Below are 12,123 nucleotides of genomic sequence, written 5' to 3'. Positions count from 1 at the left end.
TCATTCTTTTAGACTTTGGTAAGACTTGCTTATAAAGTTTGGTTATTCGCCAAATGTCAGCGTTATTTGTCATCATTGTAACTGAAATACATTTGCCTTGCCATTTATGTTTTAAATATCTTTATTTTGTCTCTGAACAACACACTCAGCACAAGCATAATTATGACATAACCTTTACGATGAAAGAAATGTCTTGGTTGTCCAAATTCTCAGCTTATGCAGCTGAAAGTGTAATATTTTTGAGAAGATACGTTATCACCTTAGTGGCCAAAATAACCAGCAGGTGTTTAATGAGATCTGCCCGAGAGATCTGGTGACCATTGTCAAGGTATTTAGAAAATAAGGAACAAAATGAAAGTCCAAATGAGTCCAAAACACGGAAAAATAAAGTCAAAATGCACTTTTTAATGGTAGGAAAATGGTTCACACAAATGCCAAGATAACAGGGTCAAAAGACACAGCTGGGGAAACCAGACACAGGTAAAATAAATAAAGACAATGGCAGGAAATAAACCTAAATGCAAATGTAAGAGTGAAAATGAGTAACAGGAGAACTTGACACATGGGGTTAAAATGGGGCAATAGCTGCAGGATCAAATAAACTCTAATATAGCCAAAAACTAAAATTAACAAGTAAGATTTAAAATATTAATGGATGTACATGAAATTTTAACCTGTAAAGAGATTAAGAACCAAACAGAGAATACTAAATAAACTGAAATGTAAAAGTCCAAAACTCAACTCTGGGTTCAAGACCAAGGACGATGACAACCATTTTCACATCATTTATACTCGTCAAAACATTCAGCGACCTCTCGAAGGTCATCATGATTCTGGAGGAGCCACGCACATCAGCATGATAATTTTTCAGCATAGGATTCATTGACTTTGTGTTTTTCTGCAGTGAGCCTCCTGCTCAAAAGGAAACCATCTGAATCCCTTAGAAAAGAGGATTTAGGTTTAGGTTTTTCTTAATCTGGCTTTGATCTCTCACTCTGACTTTTGAACAAGGCCCAGTACAAACCAAAGGTTATAGATAAAATAACAGGCAAAATGTTAACAGGCATCAAATGGACTCTAACAGACCAGGAGTCAGTTTTAAATGTTTTATTGTAAAAAAGCGAGTATTGGAAGTACTGAAGCTCGAGGCTGGCTGGTGACAGAGCATGGAGAGAGACTGGATTGGTAGAGGTGAGTGGGCTGGTGAGGTGATGAGATAGCTGCCAGGCAGCCGATGAGTGGCAGGCTGGCACACGAGCCAGATCTAAGCCACAAAGAGAATAATGAGTAGCACAAAGAAAAACACATGGAACACTGATCGAATGGGTTAGATTAATAGTTAAAGAAGCCTGTGTAGATATGCAGATGGTGACGAGATAATGAGGAAAGAAAAAGAAACAGGACGGAAAAACTGTGAAGGTAAATCCAAGTATTTTGAATATTCAGTTTCAAAAAAAGACTAATGAAAAAAAATGTTATCAGTATGTGTAGGAATTTGTTTGTGTTCACACAACATGGTTCTTTGAATATTTATGTGTATGTTAGTTGTGAAGCACAACCTCACATTAACCTGAGTAAACAGCTACAGAAGCTGTAAAAAGTGCTGCGTTTGCCTTCTAGATAAACTTCAGAGAAAGGAAACCCTCTGTTTTTTTAGAGACTTTCTATGACCGCATTACTGCAATCAGCAATCAGTCTTTCACTTACTAATATCCCCACAGGAGGAACAACTCCCAGCTAAATAACAGGATGAACAAGATGCCACAGCTTATGGGGCGAGCATGGCTCAGGGGGTTGGGAAGCGTATCTGTAACCGGAAGGTCGCTGGTTCGATCCCCGGGCTCTCTGTCCTGGTCGTTGTGTCCTTGGGCAAGACACTTTACCCTACCGCACTGGTGTTGGCCAGAGGGGCCGATGGCGCGATATGGCAGCCTCGCTTCTGTCAGTCTGCCCCAGGGCAGCTGTGGCTACAACCGTAGCTTGCCTCCACCAGTGTGTGAATGTGAGAGTGAATGAATAGTGGCATTGTAAAGTGCTTTGGGTGCCTTGAAAAGCGCTATATAAATCCAATCCATTATTACAGCTTCTACTGCACAAAGCAAAGACAACAACTGCAGAATCAGAATCGGTCAAAGAGAAACAACTCAAGCAATGAGTTTAACACATTTCTTTAACAAATGTCTCTCTCACGTCTGTCTATGTTTAGTTTATTTTGATTGAAATAAACAGTTGGAGCAAAATGCTGAAAAATAAAATACATGCCATATGAAATTGATATACAGCATAGCAAACATACCAAAGTAGCGCAGTTATGTAAACAAATACATTCTTGTTTAAATAACAAAGTCAAAAGAGCATACTTCTTTGTGAATCTAAACCAAAATCTTGCAGTTTCGTGTTGAATACCAAAAGGTAAAAAGATAGCACTTAAGCAAAACATCATGACAAAGTAGACCAGTCTCAGTTTCGTAAAGAATATGCTTAATAAAAGCACGATAATCACGATAATCTCACAGAAAGGGCCAGAGACCCACAACCATCAGTCTGCATCCGCCTGGGGGACTAGTTGTTGCTGTTTTGTTTTTTGTGCTTTATTCTGCAGTGAGCTACACCTGTGCCCAGTGATCTGGGCCACACAAGCACTGACTGACACTGGCTCGCTGACTTTGACCATTTCAGTTAAAGCATGATTTCATTCATTCATTAACTAGTCCATGCATACATTATACAAGTGACCTGCTTGTAAACACATGCTTTGTTTTCTAAGTTACCACCTTGTCTTGCCTCTGACTCAATGTTTTGTCCTGGTCTACGAGAAACTGTGACACTGTTACAGAGCAGGACTCAAACGGAAAATGCAACAGACAAACACAATCATGAAGTCAAACAGATTCCCAGCTAGTCTAACTTCTCCAGTAAACAGTGAAATCTATAAATGTTACTGTCACAGAGACTGTCACGTAAGCCATCTTCTTGACCTTCATTTTCTCTGATGTCCTATGAGGAGCACAAGGCTGAAATGTTAGCATGTTTGTTGACTTGGCCCAAATAAACCTGAGATTAAAGATTTTAAATTGACACTTGAGAGTCAATTCAACACTGGAATAAGTCCAGGCTTAGAAATTTCCATGGAACATGCAGAGGTTGTTTAGATATCTCTGCTATCACTGATGAAACTCCTATTTAGGAAGAGACGTAGTAAAACCAAACGGCAGCAGGATATAAAAACATTTAAAGGAAAAGTTTCCAAAATGATGAAAAGAACAAACAAAAAACAAATAACACTTAAAACACTACGTCAGGACCAACCTAATGAACAACAGCAGGAGGAAGACGAAGGGTGCTGCTTTATTTGCACATTGTGATACAACTGGGGTTTGTTCTTCGTGTTTTGGCACTAAAACAAAAACAAACAAACAAACAAACAAACAAACAAAAAAAAAAAACAAGAAACAAGCTAGAAAGAAACCCACTCTCCTCCTCTCCAAACGGGAGAGGTGTATCAACATTCCAACATGCTGTCAGGATCCAGCAAAAAGGTTCCAAGAATCAACACCACAGACAAGGTTAAGAAGTGATTATAGTGCAGAGAACAGCAGCAAGGCTACAGTGGAGAAAGGCAGCAATTTTAAACAACAAACAAACTCTTGTTACTCCCTGACTTTATGGGATTATGTATCAGACCTCTGTGATATTATGCGTCTAGTGCATATTTTGTAAATAAATGTACAGTTGTAGCCCAGTAGTCCCATTTTGGCATCTGTTGTCGATTATTAAGTGTTGCACACAGAATGTTTCCTGAGAAAAATCAGCTTTAGGCAATTTCTTTGTCTTCCAAACACTGTTGATCTATTTCTGATGACTTCCAAAGGGCATGACACTATTACACAGAGTGTCTCTTAGTAATGTTGTTCATGTGCATTACACAATGGGAAAAGTTGGGGGGAAAAACACAGCATCAAACAAATAAAATAAAACAATTGATGACAATAATATCCACCAGCAACAGCCATGGGACACTGGGTATTTCTTTCAAATTCGGCAAAGACGTGTTTGGCCTCAAAGAAGAACTGACTAGATTTTGGAATTTAGAGTCGATGGTTAAGGTCTCTGTGACCTCAGGTCACTTTCTTCTGAATTTAAATACAAACAAAAACAATAAAAATGTCAAAATGCTTAAGCAAGAGCATTTTTATGCTAGATGTGAAGGATCAATTCTATGCATGGTGCACTCGTTCTACAGCTGAATCACAGCGATTCTTGGTTTAAGGCTCCTGGTTTGCTTGGGGTCTTTAAGGTTTGCATGTTCCACCAGATTCCTCCCAAGTCAAAGAAAAGCATGATACATTAAAAGGCTATTCAAAATGTGCCAGAGCTCCTAATTTAAGTTGAATAAAGCACTTAAATGTAAGAAGATGCTGAATGAATATGTATGAAAAAGCCAAATGCGCGTTGCAGTGTTAAGTATCATGAGTGATCAGCAAAACTAGAAAAGTGCTACATAAATGCCAGTGCACTTCACTTCATTCAGGAAAAATCATATTCTGTGAAACACTTTTCTGGCCATTATTCAATGTCACATCTCAGGATCAGAATGGAGCCTGTGGCATGATTTGGTGACACTAATGTTTATTATAAATCTGGACAAAAACGATCATGTAAACTGCAGGAAGATCCTGGGTTTGAACTCACTGATTTCCTCCCATGCTCTAAAGCACATGTGTCAAACTCCAGGCCTCGAGGGCAGGTGTCCTGCAGGTTTTAGACGTATCCTTGATCCAACACAGCGGATTTAAATGGCTATATGACCTCCTCAACATGTCTTGAAGTTCTGCAGAGGCCTCGTAATGAGCTAATCATTTTATTCAGGTGTGTTGACCTACGGGTGAGATCTAAAACCTGCAGGACACCAGCCCTCGAGGCCTGGAGTCCGACACCCCTGCTCTAAAGACATGTAGGCTAACTGGCATAATCAGTTAGTTTCTATAGTTTTTTTCTTTTGTCCTGTCCAACTCACCTTACACCCACCCTGTCTCGGCAATGGCTGCCCCACCCTGAGCCTGGTTCTGCTGGGGGTTAAAAGGGAGTACTTCCTGCTCACTGTTGCTAAGTGCTTGCTCATAGGGGGTCATATGATTGTTGTGGTGTTATCTATTTTCTCTGTACTAGTGAAAGGTCTTTACCTTACAGTATTAAGTGCCTTGAGGTAACTATTGTTGTGATTTAGACCTATATAAATGAAATTCAAACTGAGATTGTTCATTTTTTAATAATTAAAAACAAATATCTGTTATATGTTTCACCACACACACACATACACACACCTACACACAACCACACACTATAGTGAGTGGTAAGGTGAAAACAAAGTGACAACAGCTACAGAGACTTAGGAGCTCATCCAGAGTCTGTGTGCACATGTGCCTGTGTGTCTGTGTGTGTGCGCACGGCGAGCATGTGTGGATCATCAGGGATTCATTATGTGTTTGATCGCTGTTCTCTCAGAGGAAGAGGAGGAATGCCAAAAGGAGAAAAGATGTGAAGACACTGCAGCCAGCTGAAACAGTGCCCGCGTCTGATGGATGACCTCAGCTGCCAAATTTGCTAATCAAATTAGTTTCTTGATCAATTCTGCGAGTTGGACGTGAGTCACACAGACTTTGCAGCACTGCTAACAGCAGCCTTTAGATGCTTCTGAGCACATCTTATTGGGAGTCTGTACTCCCTGCATGCTAAAACAACTAATTGGCTTTCACTAGAACTTTTGTAAAAATTATCAAATACAGCAGCCATGATGCATCTAGCATTTATTCCTCAGGGTTTGTTTTAAGTTCCAATTTAGTGTTGTCAATTTAATTGCCATTGACTCAAAGAAATAACCATGCTCATTTCTACTCACATTTGCTTTAATTTGATTCTAATTGCTGTGTTCTGTATGGATGGTTCTTGGTCCTAAATTATTTGACGGGTTCATGTTGGGCTGCTCAGACTCATTTGCAGTCCAGACAGCAAAGCGACACAATCCGTATTCCTGCAGCTGGTGTAGACGTGCTCAAGACAATGGAAAGCCTCCTGATTTTCTGAAGGTTTTATTATCTGGGAAATACAGCTAAAAGAACAAATGTGTGGCCATCATGTTTTGAAGTTGCATGTGGTCATTAATTGCTTTCAATATGCTTCTTTTCACCAAAGCTTGATATCATGCACGCGATTTAGTTAACCACACATTGCTATTGAAGAGATTCACATCCACAGTCTGAGTGGATTGTCACAAGCTCCTGAACTGTCCAAGTCCAAGCTCATGAGCACAGCTAGGAGGATGTTCACTGTTTTCTTCAACATTTGGTGAAGGTGTTGGAATTTAAAAATATAATATGTGCAAAGGATTTTTGCACCTTTTCTGCTTTTAAGTTGTCACGTCATCCCAGAAACAACACAATAGCTTTGTGCTTTTTTGCTGGAAATAATTTAGCTGAAGTTCAGCTGCAGAACCATGCCTCATGCATTCCCCTCCTTCTCATATGTCTATAAATGCTCCTGTTTGTTCTCATTTCTGTGCTCCAACCTCTCTTTTAGATCAAGAGCAGGAGCGCTCAGAGACTATTTAACAGGCGAAACTGGTGGAGACCAGCCAAAAAGCATAGTGACAAAGAAAAACAGACAAGTGTAATAGTTAAGGAAATAAATTACAAGAAAATAGACAATATATAGAAATACTTAAAAGCTCTTAAGCATATAAAAGCTGTAAAAAAATGTGTAAAAAAAACATTTCCACAACAGTAACAGAAAGACTCAGTTTTGCTTTTCGCAGCTGAGTTGACTCTCTGTCTCGTGCTGCATGTTGAGTGTTACTGCTGAATCTGGCCTCTCCTCTATGCTGGATGTCCATAGCAAGCATAACTCCACAGCCTAAGGCTAAGGCTTTCCGGTCACAGCTTTCTTTACATTCCTCTGTGATTTCTGCTCTCTCTGTTTTGCGGCCTTTCTTGTTCTTACGCCTCCTGTCCTCTCACCTGCATATTAAATTTCTGCACATTAAAACATGGCCTATACAATGGCCTATTAAAAAAATAAAATCACTTTCACCTAGTGAAAACAACTTTGCATAGCATACCAATCAATTAAAGATCTTCTAATTGTGGAAGATCTTTAGGATCGGTGTTTTCACTGGAATACCATTAAGTGTACAGTGCTTTCCCCAGCTAGACTGAGGAATTTACAGGACATTATTTAGAATCTAACCGAGTTTCTTAGTAAACTGTTTCCTTCCTTTTAGAAAGAAGTGAACCCCCCCCCACAAAAAAAAGACAAACATCCTAGTAAAATATTTCCGATGGATATGTGCAAGCTTCTTTGTATGTGCATGGTTTGTTGTGTAGTAGAGAATTCCTGAATTGGCCTGTGGCATGGGTTTGTGGGTCAGTCCTAACCAAACTTTTCTGAAACCTCTGATTCAGCCTGGTTTGGATGTTATAAATGTGACCTCATTGTAATATGACTAATTCTTTGTATTTGTTAACCTTTTCCTCACTGGAGTTTCCTACAGCAGTGAAAGTGTGCATCTATTATTAAACCTCATTCTGCTGCCATGGTTAGGGGGCTGGCACATTTAGAGTGGAGGCCACCTGGTGCTACTGTAATTAAAACAGATGCAGCATGGTTGTGCTTCATTTCCATTGTCAGAGCTGAACTTTCAGAACAGGTTCAGTAAAATCAGGGTTTCATTTGTAGAAGACTGTTATTTACAACGTTTAGAGAGTTTCATCAGACGAAATCATGTTTTAGAATTTGCTCTGGCCTGGTGATAGGATCGTTTAAAAACAACATTTTTCTCAAAATGTCTGTGATCCAAGCTGGCTTCACGTTTGGAGTTGTTGTTGTTGATGACTTAATTTTTGATTTCTCTTTTTTTTTACGGTTGAAACCATAAGAGATTAAGCCAACTCTTCTGATTGAATTTTAAAGGTTATGGTTCGTACCACCAGGGCAAAACTATTTTACTGACAGGTGGCTATAACCACTAGCTGCTTGCTAGGCTTCATCTCAGCCAGTCTAAGTTAATAAACTGAGGAGTGGATAGTGTTTGCCTGAATTTTCTCTTTAATATGGGCAAGTGTGTGATTATTTGGACCAAGAGACAATCCAAGAAGTCTCGTCCTTCATCTTTGGTCACTAAATTCTACCATTTATTAGTTCATCTCTCTCTTTTTTTAATCTTAGGGATACACTTTATTTTTGTAAACCCTCTGCCTTGGAAGTACATCTCTATATTTACACCTACTGAAAATAAATGATGCCATCATAAATGAAATGATTCATACAACTCACCTTTCACCTTTCAACATACACTAAGGAGTATTTGATAGTTAAAGCTAAAGCAGAAGCTTTAACTATGTTATCATTTTCTTTATCAGTATGCCCCATAATTACCTTACGAACAGCCAGGCTGTGTTTGATTCAAATATTTAATAAAAAGAATACCGAAGCAGATTAGGAAGAAGTCAAGCTGTCGCAGAAACAAGACGGGAACAAAGTTTGAAGTGTTTGCTGGTGAGGCCCACAAATCAAAAGTCAGATCATGACACTTGTATTTACACAAAGTCAATGGATTGAAGATTACCCATGAGCCTCTGGGACTGCACTGTGGTATGCTGACAGTGTCTGAGGATTTGACAAAGTAGGAAGCTCTCAGTCATCAGTCCACAGGGAGCAGCAACAGACTGAATACTGAGTAAGTTTTAGAGACACCTCAACACTTCAAATACCGATGACTGAACAGCTGCTCATTCTTTAACATCACTGCAGTGATTCAGTACTCTGCCCACCTACACACAGTAAAAAACAATACCACAGATTATTCATACTGAACATTCTGTGCTGCAGAATATGAAGTTTTTAAAACTAGAATAAAACTGAATGCAGGTAGTATGCAAGGATTATTATGTTTCTCCTGCTTGTTTAATACAATTTGCCTCTCTAGGGGCAGAGGTTTTTGCAGTTATTAAGTATATATGAAAATCAGAGAAGTATTGATGGGATAATGGCCAACATTCACTTTCACTGAAAACCCCTCTTTGGACTCCACCTCCTGTCCGTGCATATTCTTAGAATATCTGTTGGAGGGCTTTTGTAATAAAGACTGGTAACCTTACCCTGAGCTCTTGTGCTAAGCCTTAACAGAAACCATGTGTGTAGTTGCAAGAGATCAACTACACACATTATTCAATATTTTACTTTCTTTGGAAGAATTCGCTGATAAGTCGGATATCATGTTTGAGCTATAAGAGCCTGGCCTTATTTCCAGTGTCTACATAGAGAGACTCTGTCTCCGACAAGTGGCAACTTCTGAGGGATGAAGAACGAAGCATGTGCCAAAAACTGTAGCTAGGCTAACTTTGCGTTAGTGTATGTGGATTCTTCTCATAACCTCTGTAGAGTGGATGATTTTTTTTACTGCTTTGATTATTGTGTGTGTGCAGCTGGAGCCGATCACCTCACCTCCACTAACTCAACTAACTGAACTGGACCTCAAAATCATGTTTGTGGTTGTGAAGCGCTTTTTAAATAGAATTATCTACCCAACAGCATGTTGTTGTGGTGGGGTGTGGTTTGTGGCTCAGCTGCAGGGGAGGGGTGAGGTAGTGGGGGGTGTCAGGGGAGGCTGACTCACACAGCTGTTCTCCATCACCATATCATGCTTTCCCTATTTCAATGGGATGCCGAGACCTGACGGGAGGTGCTGCATGTGTTGTGCTGAGCTGAAAGAGGCAGCTGAAAAGCTGCGCAAGATCAAGGGTGAAAAAGACTTGAACTCCATTCAGTCGGTCAGCTGTAAGTCGTGTTTCTTTGCACCACCTCCAGTCTTCACCCTTTTAAGTGAAGACAGGCTGTGTTGTTTCAGAAATGCTTTTGTTGATATTTAGTTAAAAGACTTCTTACACATGGAGCTTTTATTAATGCGAAATCTTTAGACATGGCAAGTCACGTGTTTTAACCCCTAAAAACATTTATGGCAGTGACCCTGGTGTGCCTCTTTCTGGGAACACAAAAAGTGTACTACACAAAGAACACCCACTTGTCTTTGTGTCTGCAGCTGTCCATGGACCAAAGTAATGCTGTGTTTCCTTGTTATAAAAGGCTCCTTTGGTGCCCTCGTGATACAGTGGGGACCAGAGTCTAGATTTCCTGAGGTATAATAGCGCCATTTGAAAGAAATAAAGTCTGCATCAGAAGGTTGGAAGTGTTGCATATGGTGAAGATGTGTTTGCCTCTTATTTCTTCCTTATTCTTGCTGAAACCGTTATGTTAGGCATCTGGCTTTTATGTGCATTTCTGTTATTTTCCACATGACTTTTACTTCTGTTTGACCAGGTTTTGACGCAAAAAATTTCCTAGTTTAAAGCCAGTGGCTTTCACAAAAGAATGGGCTGCATATAGCCATGGCATAGATACTAAGGGTGAAACTTGTAGTTGTATGACATTTCAGTGACTTTGATGAATGGCAGTGTCTGCCATGCTGGGAATAAAATGTTTGCTTAAAATAGCTTAACATAGCATTTACACAAAACACAGAAAGATGCAGATGGCATGGCTTTAAAAATAAAATAGTTTGTACCAGCAAAGCTCCTTAAGGCACCCAACACAGGATATATACATATACAGTAAAGCTTCTTAATTCAAACAAACAACAAGAAAAAGTGTTTTGTATTCCAGTGCTTAAAAAAAAAAGCAAAGAAACTGGTAGAAATGTGTTGGATAATTCTGAATCAGAATACACACACACACACACACACACACACACACACACACACACACACACACACTCCAATTTTATTTCAGTAACAAGTTCAGCAGAAATCATGAATATTTATTGAACCTGTGTGCACTCACGCACAAACACACCAACATCACTTCTTTCCTGATCCACAGATAAACTTTACAACAAAATTTAATTAAAATGTTCACATTTGAGACGTCGTGCTAACAAAATATAACCTCCACAGAAGACGTAACAACGGTTCAGTGTGGAGCTGAAAACAACTTGTTTTTGTACTTTGAGCCAAAAGTAGAGAATGTGAAAATGTAATATGTTGACTGAGCAAGCAAGATTATTGTTTATCGTTCATCCTCTTGTGTCTAACACAGACATTAGTGAACACGGTCCAAAACTCATTTCTGACCAAAAATGAAGATGTTGCATTTTCTTTTCAGGGTAGAAAATGTAATATTTGGTTTAACAATAATGATGGAGCCTGAATTTTTTCCATTAACTGGGATATTGATGTAATCTGTGGAGTACATGAAAATTTTAACTGGTCTAACAAATTAACAATAAAAAAACAATTCAAAATAACCAAAAATAAACTAATGTGCTGTTTAAAGCAAATAAAGTAACTATTAGTACTATGAAGTTGTTAACCACACACCAACTGCTCTAAAATAAACCAAAATTAATATATTAAAAACAATAAAAGCCTTTCATATAACACACAAAGATGTATGTGGAAAAATATTTGTTGTTTTAAAAAACCTGACCGGTTTCAAGACACGTACCCAGGTCCATCAACATCCAAAACAAAATTAAAAAGGAGGCAAAGCAAAAAGCACAGCAGTAGCAGATCTGCTTTAAGGCTATCTGCCCAACAGCTCAAATGTCCTGTGATGTTAAAAGCAATGTTGACATTAAAAAATGATAACCACCAAAATAAATCCAAGCTTGTGACAAGCTGAAGTTACAGATCAAATCCAACTCATCCCAACTGAAACAGTGTTCTCTGTTTCCAGGACAAATTCACCTGTTTCTCGGAAGCCTTCCAAGAAAGTAAGAATTGGGTTATTTCTACAAAAGCAGCATCAAACAGCGACAATGCAAAACTGCTCAAAGTGAGGGAACAGCAGCATAAATGAGACTCCCAGCTATTTATAATGTGACCACATGTGATGGACCGAGTTGAAAAACAGGAGGAGTCCCAGGAATTATTAGAAAAATATGGTTTTCATTTATTTAACCCCCCCAAAATTATATTTACAAAAGTAATAAATGTTGAGCTCATAAAAGAGGTCAAAGAAACAAAACTGAATTCAGGCAAACACTGCAGTCACAATTATAGTATAAATGACACA

This window comes from Simochromis diagramma, unplaced genomic scaffold (assembly GCF_900408965.1).
Source record: "Simochromis diagramma unplaced genomic scaffold, fSimDia1.1 OVJJ01000596.1, whole genome shotgun sequence".
In the NCBI taxonomy this organism is placed as follows: Eukaryota; Metazoa; Chordata; class Actinopteri; order Cichliformes; family Cichlidae; genus Simochromis; species Simochromis diagramma.
This window is presented reverse-complemented; position numbering follows the sequence as displayed.